Here is a 7,317-nt window from a genome sequence, read left to right on the forward strand (position 1 = left end):
AGGGAACTGGAGCTGGAGTTGGATGAATTGAGGATTATTCGAGAGGCTGAGAGGGTGATAGATAGAAGCTACAGGGACATAGTTACGCCAGAGAACAGAGGTAGCTGGGTAACAGTTAGAGGTGGGAAGGGGAGGAAGCAGGCAGTGCAGGGATCCCCTGCGGTCGTTCCCCTCAACAATAAGTATACCGCTTTGGATACTGTTGGGGGGGACGGCCTAGCAGGGGTAAGCTGCAGTGACCGGGTCTCTGGCACGAGGTCCGGCTCTGAGGCTCAGAAGGGAAAGGAGGAGAGGAGGAGAGCGCTAGTTATACGAGAATCCATAGTTAGAGGGACGGACAGGCGGTTCTGTGGACATGGGCGAGACTCTCGGATAGTTTGTTGCCTCCCGGGTGCCAGGGTCCGGGACGTCTCGGACCGTTTCTTCAGAATCCTTAAGGGGGAGGGTGTACAGCCAGAAGTCATGGTGCACGTTGGCACCAACGACATAGGAAGAGGGGTGGGAGGTCATTCAGGAGCTCAGGGAGTTAGGCTGGAAGCTAAAAGCTAGGACGGACAGAGTCGCCATCTCTGGGTTGTTGCCGGTGCCACGTGACAGTGAGGCAAGGAATAGGGAGAGAGTGCAGTTGAACACGTGGCTGCAAGGATGGTGTAGGAGGGAGGGCTTCAGGTATTTGGACAATTGGACTGCATTCTGGGGAAGGTGGGACCTGTACAAGCAGGACGGGTTGCACCTGAACCAGAAGGGCACCAATATCCTGGGAGGTAGGTTTGCTAGCACTCTTCGGGGGGGTTTAAACTAATTTGGCAGGGGAATGGGATCCGGACTTGTAGTCCAGCAAGTAGGCTAGCTGTTTGTCAGGATGTCCAAGAATGTAGGGAGGCTGTGGAGAAGATAGCACTGACAGGGAATACTTGCGGACACAGAGATGGGTTCAAGTGTGTATACTTCAACGCAAGGAGTATCAGAAATAAGGTGGGTGAACTTAAGGCGTGGATCGGTACCTGGGACTACGATGTTGTGGCCATTACGGAAATGTGGATAGAAGAGGGACAGGAATGGTTGTTGGAGGTTCCTGGTTACAGATGTTTCAGTAAGATTAGGGGGGTTGGTAAAAAAGGAGGGGGGGTGGCGTTGCTAATTGGAAATGGTATAACGGCTGCAGAAAGGCAGTTTGAGGGGCATCTGCCTTTGGAGGTAGTATGGGCTGAAGTTAGAAATAGGAAAGGAGCAGTCACCTTGTTGGGTGTTTACTATAGGCCCCCCAATAGCAGCAGAGATGTGGAGAAACAGATTAGGAAACAGATTTTGGAAAGGTGCAGAAGCCACAGGGTAGCAGTCATGGGCAATTTCAACTTCCCAAATATTGATTGGAAGCTCTTTAGATCCCTTTGGATGGGGCAGTGTTGTGCAGTGTGTCCAGGAAGCTTTTCTAACTCAGTATGTAGATTGTCCAACCAGAGGGGAGGCCATATTGGATTTGGTACTTGGTAACGAACCGGGACAAGTGATGGGCTTGTTAGTGGGTGAGCATTTTGGTGATGGTGACCACAATTCTGTGACTTTCACCTTGGTTATGGAGAGAGATAGGTGCGTGCAACAGGGTAGGTTTTACAATTGGGGCAAGGGTAAATACGATGCTGTAAGACAGGATCTGAGGAGCATAAGTTGGGAGCATAGGCTGTCAGGGAAGGATGTTGTGGAAATGTGGAACTTTTTCAAGGAACAGATATGACGTGTCCTGGATATGTATGTACCTGTCAGGCAGGAAAGAGATGGTCGTGTGAGGGAACCTTGGTTGACGAGGGAGGTTGAATGTCATGTAAGGAGGAAGAAGGAGGCTTACATAAGATTGAGGAAACAAGGTTCAGACAGAGCGTTGGATGGATACAGGATAGCCAGAAGGGAGCTGAAGAAAGGGATTAGGAGAGCTAAGAGAGGGCATGAAAAATCTTTGGCGGATAGGATCAAGGATAACCCCAACGCATTTTATGCGTATGTGAGAAACATGAAAATGACGAGAACGAGGGTAGGTCCAATCAAGGACAGTAGTGGGAGACTGTGTATTGAGTCAGAAGAGATAGGAAAGGTCTTGAATGAGTACTTTTCTTCAGCATTTACAAACGGGCGGGACCGTATTGTTGAAGAGGAGAGTGTGAAACGGACTGGTAAGCTAGAAGAGATACTTGTTAGGAAGGAAGATGTGTTGGGCATTTTGAACAACTTGAGGATAGACAAGTTCCCCGGGCCTGACGGAATATATCCTAGGATTATGTGGGAAGCAAGAGAGGAAATTGCAGAGCCGTTGGCAATGATCTTTTCGTCTTCACTGTCAACGGGGGTGGTACCAGGGGACTGTAGAGTGGCGAATGTTGTGCCTCTGTTCAAAAAAGGGAATAGGGATAACCCTGGGAATTACAGGCCAGTTAGTCTTACTTCGGTGGTAGGCAAAGTAATGGAAGGGGTACTGAGGGATAGGATTTATGAGTATCTGGAAAGACACTGCTTGATTAGGGACAGCCAGCACGGATTTGTGAAGGGTAGGTCTTGCCTTACAAGTCTTATTGAATTCTTTGAGGAGGTAACCAAGCATGTGGATGAGGGTAGAGCGGTGGATGTAGTGTACATGGATTTTAGTAGGTTGAATTTTTTTTTCCCCTGAAGAAGGGCTTATGCCCGAAACGTCGATTCTCCTGTTCCCTGGATGCTGCCTGACCTGCTGCGCTTTTCCAGCAACACATTTTCAGCATGGATTTTAGTAAGGCATTTGATAAGGTTCCCCATGGTAGGCTTATGCGGAAAGTCAGGAGGCATGGGATAGAGGGAAATTTGGCCAATTGGATTGAAAACTGGTTAACTGGTCGAAGTCAGAGAGTGGTGATAGATGGTAAATATTCAACCTGGAGCCCAGTTACAAGTGGAGTTCCGCAGGGATCAGTTCTGGGTCCTCTGCTGTTTGTAACTTTTATTAATGACTTGGAAGAGGGAGTCGAAGGGTGGGTCAGTAAATTTGCAGATGATACGAAGATTGGTGGAGTTGTGGATAGTGAGGAGGGCTGTTGTCGGCTGCAAAGGGACTTAGATATGATGCAGAGCTGGGCTGAGGAGTGGCAGATGGAGTTCAACCCTGCCAAGTGTGAGGTTGTCCATTTTGGAAAGACAAATAAGAATGCGGAATACAGGGTTAATGGTAGGGTTCTTAGTAAGGTGGAGGAGCAGAGGGATCTTGGGGTCTATGTTCATAGATCTTTGAAAGTTGCCACTCAGGTGGATAGAGCTTGTAAGAAGGCCTATGGTGTATTAGTGGAGAAAGTGAAGGGCTTATGCCCGAAACGTCGATTCTCCTATTCCCTGGATGCTGCCTGACCTGCTGCGCTTTTCCAGCAACACATTTCCAGCTATGGTGTATTAGTGTTCATTAGCAGAGGGATTGAATTCAAGAGTCGTGAAGTGATGTCGCAGCTATACAGGACCTTGGTTAGGCCACATTTGGAGTACTGTGTGCAGTTCTGGTCGCCTCACTTTAGGAAAGATGTGGAAGCTTTGGAGAGGGTGCAGAGAAGATTTACCAGGTTGTTGCCTGGAATGGAGAATAGGTCATACGAGGATAGGTTGAGAGTGCTAGGCCTTTTCTCATTGGAACGGTGAAGGATGAGGGGTGACTTGATAGAGGTTTATAAGATGATCACTGGAATAGATAGAGTAGACAGTCAGAAACTTTATCCCCGGGGTACAACAGAGTGTTACAAGGGGACATAAATTTAAGGTGTAGGGTGGAAGGTATAGGGGAAATGTCAGGGGTAGGTTCTTTACACAGAGAGTGGTGGGGGCATGGAATGCGCTACCTGTGGGAGTGGCAGAGTCAGAATCATTGGTGACCTTTAAGCGGCAATTGGATAGGTACATGGATGGGTGCTTAAGCTAGGGCAAATGTTCGGCACAACATCGTGGGCCGAAGGGCCTGTTCTGTGCTGTATTGTTCTATGTTCTATGTAACAAACCTCAACACCATCGGAATAGCGGAGAAATAATTGATTTCAAATCCTTGCATTTTCTTATGGACATTGACAATTCCCTGATCCCAGCTTTTAAAAAGGATAGAATCTACTGTCTGCCGGAAGAATAGAGGAGCTGAATATTATTTAAATGAAGAAAGACAGCAGGAAGTTACAGGACAGAGGCATCTGGGAGTCTTCATTTGTGAATCACAAAAAACTAGCATCCAAGTTCAGCAGATAATAGGGAAGACAAACAGAATGATGGCCTTTTTTTCAAAGGGAATGGAGTGTACCAGTAGGGAGGTTTTGCTAAAAATACACAAGACACTAATTAGCCCGCGGTTGGACTATTGTGAACAGTTTTGGGGTCCCTATCCAATGAAAGATATCCTGTCATTGGAGGCAGTCCAGAGAAGGTTCACTAAGTTGTTATGGAAGGACTGTGTTATGAGGAGAGGTTGAGTGGTTCAGTTTGTACTCTTTGGAATATAGAAGAATGAGACGTTATTGAAACAAGTAAGATCCTTCGGGAACTTTGTAGGGTAGGTGCAGAAAGGTTGTTTCATCTTGTGGGAGGGCATAATCTCAGACTAAGGGGTTGACATTTAAGAATGAGATGAGGAGGAATTTCTTTCTCTCAGAGTATAATGAATCTGTCAAATTCTTTACCGCAGAGGGCTATGAAGTAAAGTCACTATAGTTCCATAGGGCTGTTTTCTCATTAGAGAGAGGGTGACCAGTGGTGGGTTTAACCTGAGGGTCACTACAGAAGGTGGGATCTTCACAATGACCTCAGCCAGTTCAGGGATTGAACCCATTCTGTTGGCATCACTGCACATTGCAAACCAGCCACCCAGACAACTGGGAAATGGACCACGACAGGAAAGCATTGAGCATATGAATCTAAAGCAAACCAATGGATAAGATTAGAGAGTAAAAAGATGAAACTAACGGCTCTACAGCTGACTGTACCTAGCATTTGAAATGAAGCAGATGAACTGAGAGTGCAAACAGAAATGACTAAGTGTGATACAGAAGCCATTACAGATTCATGGCTGCAGGATGATATGAAATGGGACCTGAAATTTGAAGGGTACATTGAGGAATTATGGGAAAGCTTAAAAAAGAGAAAGGTGGTGAGGTGGCTCTGCTGGTTAATGATGGCACTAACATAACAGAGAGGGATGACCCAAATTCAGGAAATGGAAATAGTTTGGGTGGAAATGAAAAAGGTAAGAAGTTATTTTGTGAGTGTGATGAACAGGCCTCTAACAGTAACCACAGAGTAGGATTTAAGTTTTTTATCGTAATTTGTAGTATAAAGGAAGAAATAATGAGAACTGGTCAGAAAGGCGTCATAATAATCAGAGTTTTCGATTTGCATTTCATCTGGAAAAGTCCGATAAGCAAGAGTAGACTAGATGAAGTAGCCATGATGTGGAGGTGGTGGTGTTGGACTGGAGTAGGCAAAGTCTGAAACCTGAAGGTTATAGTCCAACAGGTTCATTTAAAAGCGCTGCCCCAAAAGCTTGTGATTTTAAAGAAACCTTTTGGACTGTAACCTAGTGTCATGTGTCTTCTGACTTAGATTAAGTACATCATAACATGTTTCTTGGAGCAGCATGTTCTGGAGTTTATCAGAGAGCAGACTATACCAGACCTCATATTCTGTAATGAGATAGGATTAATTAGTGATCTCAGAATGAAGGTTCCTGTAGGTAGCAGTGATCATAATATGACTGAATTTTACATGAAGTTTGAGAGAGAGAGAAGTGGGTCTAAAACTTCATTATTAAAAAACTGCACTACTGTGCACAGTATTGTTCTCCTTATTTAAGGAAAGACATAATTGTGTTGAAGGCAGTTCAGAGAAAGTTTACTGCATTAACACTTGGAATGGGTTGTATTCTGAGGAAAGGTTGGGATAGGCAAGGCTGTTATCCGCTGAGTGAGAGGTGACTTGATTGAAAGATATAAAATCCTGATATTGACACGGTGGTTTTGGGGGGGGAGAGTGTACAACTAGGAGGTCACCATTTAAAGGTCATTTTTTACAGAGCTGAGATAAGGTGTTTTTCTCTCTGAGAGTCTTTGGAACTCTCTTCCTAAAAAGTTGATGCAAGCAGAAGCCCTGTACATTCTTAACACAGAAATGGGTAGATTCTTGTTAAGTAAGGGGGTGCAAGGTGACGAGCAAAATGTGGATGGAGGTTAGGAAGCAGGCTCAAAAGGCTGAATGGCCAAATCTTGCTGTTGATTTGAATGTTCTTCTGTCCACGTGACTGCACAACAATGTGCCTGACTCCTAACAGCCATCTGGGCAATTCAAGATGTGCAATAAATGCTGTTCTGTAGCTGGCCAGAGCCAGTATACTGTGAGGAAGGGTTCCCTGGACTAGGAGACTTTGCAAAATAATGAAAAAATAAAAGTGCTGTTCTGGCCAGTAACACCCACATCCCGTGAATGGAAATACAAAAAGGTGTGTCACATTTCTACTGAAAGGATTTTTTAATAGCATACTTGCATAACTTTACGTGTTAGTAATATTGGATGTACACACAATAGTGGTGAACTGTAAATAGCATATGTGAGTGTGATTCAAAAGGTTTCAATGCATTATAGGTCAAATATCTAGGCTTCAACATGACCACTATGTTTTACAATACATTGTTGAATCTATTTATACGCCTTGTTGAAAACAACCTCCATTTGCTGCGGAATAATTTGAACTGCATTCGTGATCTTCACTCTAAGTTCATCCAAAAGTGGGTAAACCGTGGCTTTAACCTAGCCCCATAAACAAATAGCCCCCTATGGTCAAGTCGGGCAAATAACTTCCCAAAGGCTCTGTCCGTATATCTCTGCCATCCTTACCCTGTCTGGCCTAAATGTGATCCCAGACGCAAAGCAACGTTTTTGAGTCTTAACTCTACCTCCCTCTTAAATGGCCCAGGTCTGTATAAAATGACAACAAAATGGAGTATCAACTGCAGAGGGTGAAGAAGGCGGTTCATCATCATGGCCTGCTCAATTAGGCAAGGTCAACAAATACTCACTTCCCAAGAATGGATTTTTTTTTAAGAAAAACAATATTCTTAACATTAAGGAAAGGAAACATTAATAAGATTGATGTAAAGAAAATGCTTTCACTTGTGATTGTGACCGCTGGCTGATGTGCCTCACTGAATGTTTCCAACTGTCACTACCTGTTAATGTGAGTGAAATAGCGAATAATTAAATCCTGTAGTGAGTTCAGGGGAAAGCTTGTTTCTTTTGAGAGCGGCAAAGAGGTGAATGGCATGGATGCGTTTCAGGGGA

Source organism: Chiloscyllium plagiosum, unplaced genomic scaffold (genome assembly GCF_037043375.1).
Source record: "Chiloscyllium plagiosum isolate Xiang-an unplaced genomic scaffold, Cpla_swu_hap1 HiC_scaffold_5, whole genome shotgun sequence".
Taxonomy (NCBI): domain Eukaryota; kingdom Metazoa; phylum Chordata; class Chondrichthyes; order Orectolobiformes; family Hemiscylliidae; genus Chiloscyllium; species Chiloscyllium plagiosum.